Genomic DNA, 14,929 nt, shown 5'->3' with positions numbered 1-14,929 from the left:
CCCAATTTATACTATTCGATGTTTTTTTTAATTATTATTTCATCAACACTCGGAGTTGGGCCACTAGTTCCTTGGAAAAAATAACTTAATTACGAGTATACATGTTGTATGTTTCCTTAAAGTTAATGGAAATCAAAAATAACACATTGTATAATAACCTATTATGTAGGCAAAACCAAATTACCTAAAAAATATAAGAAAAATGTTAAATAAACCAAACACTAAAATTTGCACATTAAAATATCATATATGACAGTAGGTACCCAGCGCCATAGTTTCCTTCAGGAAGGGAATGTGTTTACTGAGTTTAGAGTTCCGTCCGTACCAAAATAAACCTAACGTGAGCCATATTTCAAATTCAAACACAAAATTTATTGACATAAAAAACACACTACATCACAACAAAAACACCATAAAAACAACAAAATGTGTGTTCATACAGCTCTTCTGCTTCCAGGATGATTATGTTGGTAGCATGTTTAACGGTTGCGTTGCTCTGATGATGAGCTACTGAGTTCCAAAGTAGTGTGGTGGTTGTGATAGGTTTATGTAATGTGTGTGTGATGATTCGCCGACAATTTTTACGCAGATTATTGATTGGCAGACCACATTTCGCCGAGTAACTTGTACGCAGACTGTTTCGCAGACTAACGTTTCGTACCTCAACCTTTAGTAGACTATTCAGTTGGTCGACGAGTATGAGTCAGTAAGTATTTTAAAAGTTTGCTCAAACATCTTTTCGCTTTCGAATTTGTGTTTATTTCATAATGATAATGAAGTTAAAACAAGCTTATTTGCGACGCGAGCAGTTCGGTTCTGGTACATGCGGCACGCTCGCTTCGCTCGCTGGGCTCATGCCTTGTTAGTCGCAATTCTATCTAACACGCTCCTCGCTAACGCTCGTAACTATATAGATATAGATAGATAACAACGTTTATTTGGTAACTTGGTAACTACATCTTGATGCCATGTGATAACTCTGCTTATCGTGTTTCAGCGTACCTAAAGGTCGACTAAACGATAATATCGCTATTCTTTCTACCGACAACTCGGCGAAACGAACGATAGGCGTAATGAAATTATACTAAACGTGCTCGGTCAAAAGAAAATCTGCTACTAGTGGTCTGCGAAACAAAAATCTGCGTAATGAAACTCGGCAGGTCAACGTGTACTCTTAAAGTGTGGAGGTAGGGGCGATGCATGAACTCACATTTGTTTCGTAGCTATCGTAAGATCGCGGGTGAGGAAAGTAAGTAATTATAATAATAATAATAATAATACATATCACGGGACAATTCATACCAATTGACCTAGTCCCAAAGTAAGCTTAGCAAAGCTTGTGTTATGGGTACTAAGCAACGGATAAATATAATTATATAGATATAAATACATACTTAAATACATATTAAACACCCAAGACCCGAGAACAAACATTCGTATTTTTCATACAAATATCTGCCCCGACACGGGAATCGAACCCGGGACCTCAAGCTTCGTAGTCAGGTTCTCTAACCACTAGGCCATCTGGTCGTCTAAACTAAAAAGTTAATAGTTTTTTTTTCCGCTGCGATGGTACGGAACCATTCATTTGTGAAACTGACGCGTAATTACTCAGCTAGTTTTTCCTGTTGTCCGTATTTATCATAAGCTTTGTGTGACTTAGTCACGTTGTCTCATAATATTATTAGAAGTCGACTAGCACCCACCCGAAAGGTACGTTAGTAAATAATCCTACTGATTTTATTTGTAAATTGCGTAAGTTTGGGACTATTATGTGTGTATGCGTGTGTGTGTGTGTTGTGTATAATGTGCGTGTTGAGTTGTGTGAATGAAATTTGGTTTGGACCAAACATTTTTCTCAACGCGGGGAGGTGATGGGGGACTGATAGTGACTAATGGGGGAGCTTTTCAAACACTTTTTTAACAAGACAATACTATCAATCTATCCGTCTGTGACTAGGATCTTTTGGACTGTAATGTAGCCATTTGAAATTTTAACAGTGTGAATCAAAATAGAAATTGGTTAATTTCAACATAGGTACAAGATTTGAAATTAAATTTTGAAGTTGCAAGATAAATAAAAGTTTTCTTTTTAAATAAGTGGCTTCACTCCAATGGGACAGTTTTTTCAGCGTCAAGGTTTTTTCTAATTAAATTACTCATGTTGGCTGACGATATGCTAGCAATGGCGGTAGCGTTAGTTCGGGATATCTAAATTAAAAGTAAAAAAAACCCTTTAACTGTTACAGATGTCATCGAAACTGTTCGTCACTCTGTGCGTCGCTCTGCTAGCGACCCCTCTTCAGAAGTTCGCACACGCCGATATAGATGGCGCTGTTTTCAATTCCGAAGATCTAGTGTTTTTACTAAACTTCGTTACTTCGCCGCATATGTCAAGTGACCCAAATGTCGCTAGTGTCTTTAATAGCATAAAATGTCCAGGAAAGCAAAGACTCTACAAGCTAGGACGGAGCACGGTATGTAAGTGAAATGTTTGAAATTCATTAAAATTGTGTCCAAAGAATCATTGTCTTATTTTGACCATTACAATCTTCATCAAAATGCTGATCATAGAGTTAATAACAATTTTCTTCCTATATCGATGTGGCCACTTTTTGCCTCTCCTGATTAAGGTAGCTTAGCGATATGCGTAAGAAAAAAATTCTAACAATTTCAGAATGAACAGCTCAGAGATGTGATCACGGGTTTGAACCCACAGCGCTCTGCTTGAGAGGCCATAGGCCACACCACTCGGCCACTACGGCTTACGGAAAATACTCAGCGATAAAATATGACACATAAATCAAAGACCGTAACATAATTAAATGTAAAACAATTAAGCCTATTTTAATGGAAATAGCGGTAGTCCGGGATAGGACAATGCGGAGTTCCCGATAAATTATCCCGTGGTCACTAATAACACTATATCAAAATTAATAATTTAGGTCCCCCCACTTTGGTATGCGGCGAGCGCTCGGGCTGGGCAAAAACGATGCCAAAGATTTAACGATTTTGCCCAATGCTGATTGTTAATTAATCGATTCGAGCTTTACTTCGCCAAAGTTCGTTAATAATAATAGAAAAATAATTAAATCTAAATTCAAATCATTTATTCAGTAAATAGGCCGGGCACTTTTACACGTCATTTTTTAAACTACCAGCGTTTCCGGAAAGCCCGTCATTGCCAAGAAGAATGCGAATTCAAAATTAAATAATTACAAATAAAATACTTAAAAACTAATACACACACAGAAATGTCACTCCTGTATTGCCAATTAGGAGGCAGAGCACACGAAATGTTACCGCTTCGGAGCCACGTTTAGCAATTTTAGGTTTTAAGTTTAACAAAAACGGTACAATAGGGTTGGTAGCCTGTCGCCTACGGTATACCTTAACCTATATCCTCAGTCGCCTCTTACGACATCCGCGGAAGAAATGGAGAGGTGTAATGAGGGCTATCGCGTATGAATTCGCCACTAGAGGCGCTAGTGTAGCGTGAGGTCTCCGAAATGTCAAATCTCATAGTTTTTGGGTGAGCTACGCGGGTTTATTTATAATTAGAATAATTTTGTGGATATTTTGCAATATCTGAAATTAATTATGGCAAATATACGTTCCGGGGCAATGAATGTCTGTTTTGAGACAGTTTTGTCTTTCGGAAACCTTTGTCCTCCCTTTTTTCCGAACAAAACGGGGACTATGCAACACTGTGGCATGCTCGATATTTTTATGGTACGGTTTTAAGATGTATTAAATATGATTTTAATCTAAAATTTGTTTTTACGTCCGTAGTAACAGACTTTGAAAGCCATACTTAAAAACCTCACGCAACAGTGCGCCATCTAGTGAGACAAAAAACGATAGCCCTCATTCTAACCCGACACCACACGGGTAAAATCTTATAAGAGTAAAACTTAAAAACTAATAATACTTTAAAAAAATACAGAAAATACTTAATTATCAGCTTTTACCCGCGACTTTGCTCGCGGAAAATTAGGCCTAACAATTGAATTGAAATTCCGGGATTTTGTAAAAAATCCCAAAAATTAAATCGTAAATTTCAATAGCGTTGCATAAAAATTCTTGTAATTGTAATTTTCTGCGCTAAAGTAGGGTTATAGGACTTATAGGTTTTATAATAGACGTAAAGTTTTCTTAAATATTCTGCTGCACAACTTAACCATAACATTACCTCTTACTATTTGTGGTGTACACTAAAGAGTAATTGTATTGTATTGTATTGTATTATACCGTCACAGTTGTTCGTAAGCAGTAACATGCAGGCAGACTTGGTTGCCGTGCCCAAATAAAACCCCGGGGACCTTTTTTACGCATGACGCCTAAGGGCGTATTGACTTCCTATTGTTAAGGTTGCCTGGAAGGAATTGCTCTGAAGCGGGGCCTATTGCTTACCTTGGTATTTTTTCTAAGTTAGTACCTCTACTTTCCGCACACCTTGCTATGTGGTGTTAAATAAAGAGTACGCAAGACCGTCAGATTGCTGATTCGGAACCATTTCGTATGCGCATTTTTATTTTCATTACTAGCTTTTGCCCGCGGCTTCGCCCGCGTGCTATTCGGTTATCGCGCGCTGTTAGGGAACAGCGCCCAAACAATCCCAAGGGTGGGAACTGTGCTTTTTCCGGGATAAAAAGTAGCCTACGTCACTCTCTGGCCCATAAACTATCTTTATGCCAAAAAACACGTCAATCCGTCGCTCCGTTTCAACGTGAAAGACGGACAAACACACAAACACCCACACATTTTTAAGAATAAGAGGAGGCAAACGAGCATGCAGGTCACCTGATGGAAATATTAGTATTAGTATGGAATTTATAATAATAGTATGGAATGGAATATGTATTGTCCATCATCCCAGTCTATATACGTCCCACTGCAGGGCACAGGCCTTCCCTCAGAATGAGAGGGCTTGGGCAGTAGTTCCCACGTGGGCCCAGTGCAGATTGGGAACTTCGCACATACCATTGAATTGCATCGCAGGTTTGTGCTGGTTTCCTCATGATGTTTTCCTTCACCGTAAAGCTCGTGGTAAATTTCAAATGTAATTCCGCACATGTATTTCGAGAAAGTCAGAGGTGCGAGCCCGGGTTTGAACCCACGACCCTCTCTGCTTGAGAGGACATAGGTCAAACCACACGGCCACCACGGCTTACCTATATGTTGTCACAATTAAATGTTTTGCTTGTTTCTTTCAATTTATTGTTATCCTCTCTTGTTTATAACCAATAACTTTCACACAACACAAATTAGGTTACGACACAGTTGCCACCATTGGTGTAGAGTTTAGATAACTAGTTACGAGTTGGAAACTAGCGAACCAGCAGTTACCTAACTGGGTCGTCCGAGGCGCGCTCGGAAACTGATTTGCAATTAATTTCCGTAATATTCAACAGATATAATTAAATTACAACTTTCATGTTACATTCCTTACTTTATGGCATATAGCTTCACGCTAAAACGGCTAGCCAGATTTGTTTTGCGTTTTAAACTCTTTATTGTACAAAACCACATGAAATTAACAAAAAAATATTAAAAGCACCACCTAACTGACAAAAAGTTGGAAAAATTCCAACACTGTCACTTCAAAGTTCAATTGTTTCAAAAACGGCTTAACCGATTTTGATAAAATCTATCTAAGAACCATTGCTAGAAAACCTGCTTTCAAATAAAAAACCGCATTCTAATCTATTCACCCGTTTAAGAGCTACGGTGCCACAGGCAGACATACAGACATACATAGCGGTCAAACTCATAACACCCCTCTTTTTACGTCGGGGGTTAAAAACCAGCGTTGCTGCACATAACTTGTGGCAACACATGCTAAGTGGATGCCCTTTTTGGAGTTCTGTCTTGCCACCACGTAACCTAGCTTTAGTCCGCAGCTTCGCCCGCGTGGAATTCGGTTATCTCGCGCTGTTCCCTCGTGAACTGTGCATTTTTCCGGGATAAAAAGTAGCCTATGTCACTCTCTGGCCCATAAACTATCTCTATGCAAAATATCACGTCGATCTGTCGCTCCGTTTCGACGTGAAAGACGGACAAACATACAAACACACACACACACTTTCGTTTTAGTCTTATAGGTGGTAGTACTGATGGACCGAAACAAATCTGTCTTTTCTAAGAAGCCAAACTTATCCCTTAAAGATACCTTTTTCAGTTAATCTTTGAATGATTGACAGGACATCAGAAACAGAAACAGATACTTTAATGAAAAGAGACGACATTTTTAAGGAAAACGGTAATGAAATAACTCCTGCACACTTCATATCTGCTGCTGAACAAAATGAATACCATCAAGATTTATTGGAACGTCTCTAAATGATATTTTAATTACTACCTTCGAGATTACTTTTAAGGCTCGACTTAATCAACCCTTTCTATTAATAAGGAGTGATTCCGAAGAAATTACTTCTGTATACCTACTCCCGCAGTACACGGATGGAGTACAGTATGACAAGAGTTCAATTAATTTTACCCGATTACCCGAAGAAGAGTTATGTTTTTGAACGTAAGTAAGTAAGGTCACCCGGGGCTATCGTAACTGGGGGGAAATTGTATCTGAGCCGTCTGATGGCGTCTTTACGACGCCATGTTCTTCTCGGCCATTTTACGTTGTGTTCGCCAGAAGACTGTCTTCACACAACACACATGAACATGGCGTCGTAAAGGGGCTCCTAGACGGGCGATATTTTCACTGCAACTTGTGGCCGGCAACTATTGGTGTCCCTCTTACTCACATGTTAGACAGGGACACCAATAGTTGCCGGCCACATATTGCAGTGAAAATATGGCCCGTCTAGGAGCCCCTTAGGCACTTGTCCCACCGCCGACGATGAGCGAGAAGCGAGTAGAGCGAGTAACTAGAAACGAGTGGGTGAGCAGCGAGAAGCGAGTGTAGTTTTGTCGCTGGCTGTAAGCGAGTATTCGAGGGCGACGGGCGATTACACGCTTCACTCGACTCGCTCGTGCGGGTCGGCCGCCAAGCTGCCATCGCTGAGCGAGTATCTACGAGTATAGCTCAGCGAGTTTTATAGCTCTTGTCGCTGCGACAAAAGATGTAAGTACGAGTTCTTGCTGGCAGTGTGAACAGCCAGCGATGAACTATTAATATATGTGTCTCTTTTACTCACACAGGATCTTATATCTTTTGTTCGTTTCTTGAGCGAGAAAATAGTCGATAGCCAATCGTTTCCTCGCTGGCGGTAAGACAACTACCTTAAGGAAGCCATCAGACGGCTCAGATTTAAAATCCCCCCAGCTACAATAGCCCTGGGTCACCTTATGTCTATTTCTTTGTTAATTTCTGTAGCCTGGTCGGCTGGACGGTTTCCAACATACGAGTATAATGTATCTCTAGATAAAAAAGCTATGATATAATTCGACATTTTAGTAATTTTTATTCATACATTTTTAAAAAGGTACGTAGATTTTTCTACTAATTTTAGGCAGATCTAGCAGCAATTTTTCCAAGCATTAAAGAGATGTTAAGCGTAAAACGTAATACATAGGTTGCGTCTCAGGAGTGTCCTGTATAGAATCCTTTAGGTTAGGTTATACCGGGTGGGCCCTGTAACAGGAGCAAAAAATTAAAATACAGGTTCTGCTACTCAATTGGAACTACTTTAGTTCTGCAACTCAAAACTTAAGTAATTTTATCATTATGTTAATCCGAACAAATTCATTGATATTTTCAATGTACGACATCCAATAGCCTAAATGACATCGCCTGTCACGTAACAAAATGACGGATTTTGCAATACATTGCTTGTCCAATTAACCTTTTAAACTATAATAAAAATCAATCCTAGTTATTTTCAAAAGTTGTAGAACTAAATTAGCTCAAGATGAAGAGTGGAAACTGTGGTTTAATTTTTAGCTCTTGTTACAGGGCTCACCTTTTATAACAGTCCTGAAATACCTACAATTTAAAAAAAAAACGTTCGTATTAACCATTTAGGAAAACTATTTTCGACGCAAAATTAAAGAACCGCCTGAATAAATAAATACATGTCACGACGGTAGCCGTTGTGGCCGAGTGGTTTGACCTATGGCCTCTCAAGCAGAGGATCGTGGGTTCAAACCCCGGCTCCCACCTCTGAGATTATCGGAATTCATGTGCGAACTTACATTTGAAGTGAGGAAACCTGCACAATCCGCAGGTTGCTTCACAAAGCAATTCAATGGAGAGTGTGAAGTTCTCAATCCGCACTGGGCCCGCGTGGGAACTACGGCCCAAGCCCTCTCATTCCGAGGGGAGGCCTGTGCCCAGCTGTGAGACGTTTATAGGCTGGGATGATGATGATGATGTCACGATTCTTACGTTCCAAATTAGTTGCAAAGGCGTTATAAAAGGATGCAACACTTATACATTCTGTTACAAAGTCAAAGTCAAAATATCTAAGTATTAAAAATTTAGGCTATAACAAGCACTTGTGAATGTCAAAAAAAATCTACCACCGGTTCGGAAAAACCTCTATTGAGAAGAATCCGGCAAGAAACTTACCTCTTTACTATATATATTACTTTTAATTTACCTCTTTCGTACTGTTTTGCATCTCTCTCTTCGCCGTCTTAACTCAATCATTCTGCGCTGGGGCGGCCGTAATTGAATTATACTAATTGGCCCTTCGCCAATAACTGCCACTTCATCGAGGAGCCAGGACAACTTTAACTTTGAAAAGTTAAATTTCAACATCATCATCATCATTAGACATAAGACGTCCACTGTCGGACATAGGCCTCCCCCATAGACCTCCAGGTGCTTCGGTTGGCAGCGGCCTGCATCCACCGTGAGCCGTGGCTTTAACCAGGTCATCCGTCCATATCGTTGGTGGACGTCCTACGCTGCGCTTGCCGATCCGCGGTCTCCACTCGAGAACTTTCGGCCTCAACGGCCGAAGTTAAATAAAGCGGCGGTTAAAGAATTTCCTTGTTGAATAACCTAATGGTTAGAGAAACTGACTGCGTAAGATCATGGTATTAAAGGTCCCGAATGTAAAGTTTAAATCATTATAAAAATTACAAACTGCTAAACCATTTAGTAAATCAAGCGTTACTTTGCGAAGGTTCATAGCAGTAAACTAAAACGATTACTTTAATCATCCACGACCTTATCACAGCTACGTTTATAAAAAAATACCTTTATGCTTTTTGATAGATATGGAAATACTTGGAATAATACCAGGAATCAGATCAAACACATTTATCAGGAACGCTGTTTATTCAATGACAATCTGTCATAGACAACCAGAACACATCACTTTTCCTCCAACTCCACACTGTAAGAACACACACAAATCACACAAACCCATCTATCACCACCACCACACTACACGGACGCGCTTCGAACTCAAACAGAGCTCATCTTCAGTATCACAATCGTTCACCACGCTGCCAGATGTCATCAATATACCTAGTCTCTATAATACTCTCGTTTCTGATGTCCTGTCAATCGTTGAAAAATTAACCGGGAGAGATGCCTAATTATTGTTAGTTAATTTCATATTTTTTATGGCCAATAAGGAATAAGTTAAGGAAAGAATAATTATGTACCTACACTCGAGTTCATAAACTTCTGGGCAAACATTTTATCAAAAATATCAACACGCTTCTATTCCGTTAAGAATAGCGTCGTGTTCAGATTTTTTTGATCAAATTTTTGCTCCCAAGTTAATGAACTCGACTGTACCTAAATTATACAACATTATCACCAAATTCATAATTTATAGAACAGTGAAAAGTTCAAATAATCTTCGGAAGAACTCATCCATACCTTTGTAACGCGCCATGACTTTACCAGCGTGGTTATTACCTAAAAGAAAAAAAGAAAAACATTGAATTAGGTAAACAGTTAATAGATAAATATAATTAAGAATAAAATTAAATTAAGTTAAATTAAGAAGCAATAGGATAAGGTTATAGAGTAAGGTCTGGAAGAGTAAGGCCTGGAAGAGATCGCTCTGACGCGATAAGGCCGTGTATTGCTTACCTTAAAAAAACCGCTATACAGTGTGCTAGAAAATCAGATGCGGATATTTTGAGGAGCGATTATTTGCATCGTTGTTAATAAGATTAAATTAAATTAAATAAATAAAAAAAAACAGTTAATGTCAATTCAATGATTATTATTTCTTTGGACGGAATGGTATTTTTGTATGAAACAAAAAAAATATTACCACACAATACTTAAATAATTTATGTATAATTGATTCTTAGGTTATTAATACATACCCTAAAAATGTGTTGATGTTCAATAAAGAGTTAAACGCTCATTCTCGCGTCACATCAGATCATCATTCTGGTCTGAATGACGACAGTTACCGTGTAACCCTTTCAGACTGACGGCCTGGCGGTCCAGACTGATTAAAATCAAAATGTTTTAAATAATATTCTTCAATCTGATGTGAGTGACAGAAAACCAGAATTATGATCTGAACTGACGCTAAAATGAGTGTTTAACCGAAGTCTATGATATTTTTGGCAAAAATATGATTCCAAAGCTACCGCCATTTTGCCCCAACATCCGCGGCTTTTACAAGCACAATGGCATACGAAAGAAAAAATAACGTATTTCCAATTTACTACACGCATTACGGGTGATGTGATTTGTCAACAAAATGGAAGTCAGCGAATGGGTAGGAACTACATTTAGGAGAATTTCATTTGGTTCAAACCAGGTGTGCGTGCGAGGATGTTTTTTTATTTGGAAAATATATATAACTACCTTTTACCAGCCTTTAGCCTGGCAAACACTATACAAAACGAAAATAACGATGAAATATTTTTATTAGTAAACTTAAAAAATACATGATTGAAAAATGCTACCACTCAATGAATTATACTTAGATAATAGATAATAATGCTAATAGGTATAATGCTAATAAATAATTCTAATGTAATCCATACTTAATATTATAAATGCGAAAGTGCGTGTGTTTGTATGTTTGTCCGTCTTTCACGTCAAAACGGAGCGACGGCTCGACGTGATTTTCGGCATAGAGATAGTTTGAGGACCAGAGAGTGACATAGGCTACTTTTTATCCCGGAAAAATGCACAGTACCCGAGGGAACAGCGCGCGATAACCGAATTCCACGCGGGCGAAGCCGCGGGCAAAAGCTAGTATTAATATAAATTGATTAAGAATATCTTAAAGGTCATTTAATTTGATTGTAATAGCAATAAGATAAAATCTATTAATTATGTAAAAGTTGCCCTATTGTATAAATATTGCTGTGCCCAACAGGGTCCATGACGACTACATAATCCTTTTGTAACATCTGTAACCATAAATTGTGGAAGAGCAGTAAAGTATTGAGTATAGCAATTGTTTTGAAATTCCGGGATTTTGCAAAAATTACTTACGTCGTGAATTTTCATTAAAGTTGAAAAATACCCGCGTCGAAGTCGAATTTTATATCTAGTGGTTGTAATTTAAATGACTATAGTATTTCATGCAACTGTATCATAATAAGGGTCATAATTATGACATGAGGCGAAATAATAGATACGCATGAGTGTCTTAATGACTGATTATGAATAGTTGCATACTAAACTTTTTCTATGAGCTCAAACCTAAACAATTACTAAATAATGAATACTTACATAACGGACAACAAAAATAAATCTGTTTAAAAAAATATACCTCGTTGAGTTTCTTGCCGGATTCTTCTCAATAGAGGTTTTTCCGACCGGTGGTAGACTTTTTTTTGACATTCATAAGTGCTTGTTATAGCCTAAATTGAATAAAGATGTTTTGACTTTGACTTTGAATTTTTCATTTTAAAGGTAGCAAATTACACCTAGTGCCATCCACGAAGACGCGTGATTTTGCCAAAATTAGCCATTAAAGACATTGTAATAAGAGCCACGGCACGCGTCATCGTGAATGACTCTCCCTAATTACTGCTCACTTCCATTGCAACTGTTTTATTTCTGGCGCATGGCGGCGTTAACATTTCTGCATCACTTAATTCATCTAAGCCACACGTTCTCACAGAAAATAAAAAAATCTAAAAAACCGACTGCCTTAAAAAAATATTAAAAAGATGAAAACGAATCTAGTGGGCTTAGAACTTTGTTGAGTAGCTAACTTAAAGATCAACAGTCGGGACCCATTGGGTAAGAGATTTTGAGCGTCCGATTCAAATGGGTCCCGACTGTTGAACTTTTATTGAACTACTTAACAAAGTTCTGGCCCACTAGACTTGTTTTCTTCTTTTTAACAAGAAAGGAGACAAGGATAATAGTTGGATTATCAGAAACCTGCGCGCTGCTTTTACCTACCACTTACGTTATCAACTTGAAACGGAACAAGAGACATCTTGTACCGCTTCGTTCACAAATATATGAATAAATAAATAAATAAACACAAAATTAAATAACTACTGCAAAGTTCACAATGTATTAAATAAGCCTCTGTTGTTTACCACGTCTGGTCCTTATTATTCGGTTAATCGCTTATTTACTTACATAAATAATCATATTAAACATTAGCAGAAAATTTGACTTTATATAACCACAAACAAATATTTAGATTTAAATGAGATATAATATACTTGATGATAAAACAATAAAGCTCTTCGTTTTTCACAGCTCTATACATTATTCAAACTTAGAACTAACCTTCGCTTCCATTCATCGTTCGGTGTTTTAAATTAATATGACTATCTCATCTCATCGTTTATCTCTTTTACATGTTGTTTAAAATCAACCTTCAGTTTCGTTCGTCGTTCATTATTCAGAGTCGTATACCTGTCTCGCTCTTACTCTTACAAACTCTATTGCTTTCGGACTTTCGCGGCTCGATTCAAACTGGAAGGTTCTTCAATTATCGATCGGGAAAAAAAAATGGAGGTTTTGGGGACATTCGGTTCTGGGATTTTGGGAAGGGAAGGTCGTTGTGCTGCTGGGTGATTTGCGCGTTTTTATTAATTTTAATTTATTTTATGATGGAGCTTGCGGATTGGTATTGAGAGACCGATGTCGCTGGGGAGTACCCATGCGTTTTTGTTTGTTCTTTTGCTATTTATTAGTCCTCCCGTCTCTTTAATCTTTGATCGTAAATAGGCTGGCAGGCCGGCGGGGAGTCTGATGTCGCTGGGCAATGCTCTCGCGTTTTTGTTTCGGTTCTTTCGCTGCTAGTCTTCCAGCTTAGTTCTTTATTCTGTGAGGTCTGATTTGAGCCTCGGGGTTGGATACCTTGCGGTGCTAACGAAAACCCCCGCTAGAATCTCCGCGGTCACCATTACCCAGGAACCAGGAACTGTGAGGTCAGATATGTATTTCTTTATCTTGTGCAACGAGTCATGTAAGTACGCCCTTGTTAACTTTACTCATTTACTGTTGTGTGCGATATATATATATATATTATATGTGTGCTTAGGGACTTAATAGAAAAATAATGGAAAAATAATCTATTAAAGTTTCTATGTCTGAGGTTGACACAATTATGGGATACCTACTAATAATTCCATCCAAAGAAAATTCTCGACATTTATGTGTTATATTTGGTCAAAGCTAGGCATGTAGCAAAGTTCTATTCTTGACAGGGGAACGCTATTCATGTACTGAGAGCCAGACTGAATAAATCGTAAATGTATAAACTATCTGCTATCGACAGATTCTTACAAAACAATAATATAAATAATTGCAGTATTCTTAAAGTGGGTAACTTATATTGTGTTTGACTGTACAGACGGGGAGACCATTACCTCCATCCAATAGATATTAAGTTGGTTGGTATTCTATTTCTCTAAGATAAATCCATAGGTAGTGAATGAATACTACTTACCTGCATAGCAAATAATCTGCCTTTACTTGATAGGATAAGAATACCCAAATTGAAATCTATAACCCGGTCTATAAACAGGTGGGAGGTAATTAGGGGGGACAATAATTTATACATATAATATATATATTAACCCTTTCTACATTAACCTCAAGCTTATAATTAATTGTTGAAATTGGTGATGTAGAATATTTCCAAATAAATCCTATAATTCTTCATGAGTATTCAATCAATACAAATACAAGCTATAGTAAGAGTAAAACCTAACACCTAGTGCATTAATATATTATAGGTAAGGAAAATATATTTCATCTACAAACAACTGGCAAGCATTATCGCTTGTGATTATATACTTTACCTAGGTACAACATTTTAGCTTGCACTTGAGTCTAGAATTCCACCATTGTGGAACTAACAAAGCTAAAAATTAGAACTGGTAGGCGGATGAGAATTTGCTGTATACTATTGACTAACTAATCACTGGAATGTTGTTGTGAGCTTTTATTATTAAATAGAAATCATATAAATTCTTATGGTTAATTTATCAATTAAATAAACTATTTATAGCAAGAGTACTTTTGCCATACCATTATATTATAGGAAGGAAACCCAAATGCTATTTCTAATTGACTTGTATATACCGACTTTATGAATTTTATCACCTGGTGGACACATAAGTATATTACCTATATACAACTTTATTATCCTGCATTTGAGCCCTAGAATGCTCTTTATTTACTTAACTAATCCATTTAATTCTGTGTGCTTATTTCCAATTGCTGAAGTAAAATGGAAAACTTATAATACCATATTCCTGTTCTACCTATCGCTCACATAAAATCCTTATAGTGTGGGTAGTATTCTGTATATCCCATTATACTATAGCAAAAGGAAACATTATTTTATTCTCATTTTGTTTGTGTTTTATTAAACTGTTTTCATTTGGCTTATTTTACTGTTTTTATTTTACACTGTGTTTTTACTAATCCTGTGTTCTTCCCTTCTTAGCATTTTAGAAATCTTGGTTTGTTATTATAGCTAAGTGTTTTAAAAGTCATGATTTTAATAAACTTCACAGACCTATATAATCACTAGGTTAATCTCCTTAAATCTTAGAT

The 14,929-nt window shown here is 37.5% G+C and overlaps 1 protein-coding gene and 1 long non-coding RNA gene across 6 annotated transcripts in view; one reads left to right on the top strand and one right to left on the bottom strand.

The window, feature by feature from the left end:
• Neto (Neuropilin and tolloid-like) overlaps positions 1-14,929 on the bottom strand; it is a 341,810-nt gene that overhangs the window by 236,179 nt on the left and 90,702 nt on the right. Inside the window, exon 1 of one of the 5 annotated variants that reach the window (XM_074106550.1) lies at positions 9,797-9,816. The exons of the other annotated variants lie outside the window; for them this stretch is intronic. The gene's annotated coding sequence lies outside the window, so the exon portion shown is untranslated. Of the gene's footprint in view, positions 1-9,796; positions 9,817-14,929 lie in introns of those variants that run through there. 5 annotated transcript variants of the gene reach the window in all.
• Positions 1,654-2,524, top strand: LOC141441575 (uncharacterized). The gene is made up of 2 exons (XR_012452815.1): positions 1,654-1,713; positions 2,250-2,524. It is a non-coding gene; the product is annotated as an uncharacterized lncRNA (long non-coding RNA).

The sequence above is a fragment of the Choristoneura fumiferana genome, chromosome 24 (assembly GCF_025370935.1).
Source record: "Choristoneura fumiferana chromosome 24, NRCan_CFum_1, whole genome shotgun sequence".
Lineage (NCBI taxonomy): Eukaryota > Metazoa > Arthropoda > Insecta > Lepidoptera > Tortricidae > Choristoneura > Choristoneura fumiferana.
This window is presented reverse-complemented; position numbering and strand designations above follow the sequence as displayed.